Raw genomic sequence first — 2,080 nt, 5'->3', positions numbered from 1 at the left:
ACACAATTGAACAATTGATTAAAATACAGCTTAAAAATTAGAATCAGGATAAAATTAAATGATTGCCCACAAATTACAACCATAGGGGTTGGGAACCTCAAGTATTCATCAGGGCCAGCTATCCATGCTGAGCCGATAAAAGGGCCAAAGAGGTAATTTACAGAGTCCCATAAAGGGAGGTCAAACCGGGCCCGGACCGAAGGCCAGGCGGAACAACTCCGTCTTGCAGGCCCTGCGGAAAGCTGTCAAGTAATAATAAAGTTGCCAGGCTGGTCAGCTTCTGTATATGAAATTGAGGTGTGGGGCTTGTTTTTTGCCTCAGGCAGTAAAACATCTTGGGCCAGTCCTGCACGCACAACTATAACCATTTTCTTTTTATTTAAATAATAAATAGCAAAATATTCTTACTAGCAAAAATTAGGCTGAAAATTGTGATGCTTTTCATTTCAGTTTCCGCACTCCACCAGCAAACAGGAACAAGGTAAGTACTCTTCAAAATGGAGAATGAAGACTCTCCTGGCATTTCTAATCACCATTGCTCTTTGCTGAGGCCCTTCCACTGATTAAAGATGTTTAGTTCGTTAATCATATTCCTTTTAACTGATTTAATCAAAGAATAAGTACATTTAAAGAGATGTTCAAAATGCTTCAAATAATAATAAAAAAATGCTCTTCCGTCTCAGGGCCAAAGTTGACAAGAGCAGGCCCTGTCCGTCTGACAAGCATGACAAGCAGCCAGTCTTCCTTCCAACACTGAAGCAGTAGAGGTGGGTGGAATCATCCAAGAAGTTGCTAGGAAGGAGAGGAATGCTTGGCATCTGGGTGGCAAAGGGTTCTGAAATCAGCCACAAGGGGCCAAATCAGCAATTCCATACAACCCTCACCCACCTGTCTAGCTTCCAAATGGAAAAAAGCAAGAGGGGAAGAGTTGACACAGCTGTCTCAAGGCTCTCTATGCATCTTTGTGCAGCAACACTCAACAGTGCACACTCCTGCCATCACTGTCCACCTTCAGGAAGACGTGGATACTATCTGATGTGGGGGAAGCCAAAGTGGTGTTCTTCAGATGTGGTTGGACTGCAACTCCCATCATTCTTGCCATTCACTTGTTCACCTGGTGTTATGTACTGAGTTGAATAGGATCCAAACTGCAGCAGTCTGATTGGTCCTAGAACAATAGGATCCAAAATGCAGCAGTCTGATTGGTCCTAGAACAATAGGATTCTGAATGCAGCAGTATGATTGGTCGGTAGGAGCCACCCAATCCAGCTCCAGATAGAAGTGAATCCACAACCTGATTGGCCTACAGGAGAATTCCGGAATTAGCCAATCACGTGCAGCCCATTGTGTAAATAATGTATATAAAGCAGATACTTTGAGAGGACCTCCATTGCCTCCTCACCACGATGAGCTGAATAAAGAGCATGAAATCCACTCTCGACTCTGAGTATATTTCACCTGGGCTGATGGGAGTTGGGAGTCCCAGCAGTGGCTGAGAGGAACCATGTTGACTACATCTGATCTGATTGAATAGGTGCAGCTTCTTCTGTAGCTCTGCTGCAGAGATGGGGGTCAGGGAAAACACCCCACAAGCTTCTGCCAGCACACAGCTTTTAAAGGTTTTCTAGGTTTCCCAGGATTGGCCACATTAAAACCAGGCTATTGTGCTATGTTCCACTTTAAATTATATACTTTATATTGAAAGATGTTTAAGTCTCATTGCTTGGGGGATTTTTTTTTAATCACATATTTTCACAAACAGCACCTAAAACCAAGCCCACTGATGTACACCCCACTTTTCAACAATAAAATCAACACCCATCATATCCTAACCTGAAAACTCTCATGTTAGCATTTAGAATTGTACAATGGCGTATTTGTAACTAATGTACTAATATTTGATTCAGCTGTTCTACCTTCTCCCACTCTGTAACACAAAGTGAAGATCTTCATACTTTTTCTCTGTCAGAAATTAAAGTAGAATCCCCTCTTCTCCCACTTCCCCGAACAGCTGAAAGAAAAAGAGCTTCGCCTCCTTAGACAATCTCTAGTCAATTTTTAACGTCGTTCTGCTCTCTTA

The sequence above is a fragment of the Podarcis liolepis genome (assembly GCF_965112155.1).
Source record: "Podarcis liolepis genome assembly, chromosome: 3".
In the NCBI taxonomy this organism is placed as follows: Eukaryota; Metazoa; Chordata; class Lepidosauria; order Squamata; family Lacertidae; genus Podarcis; species Podarcis liolepis.
This window is presented reverse-complemented; position numbering follows the sequence as displayed.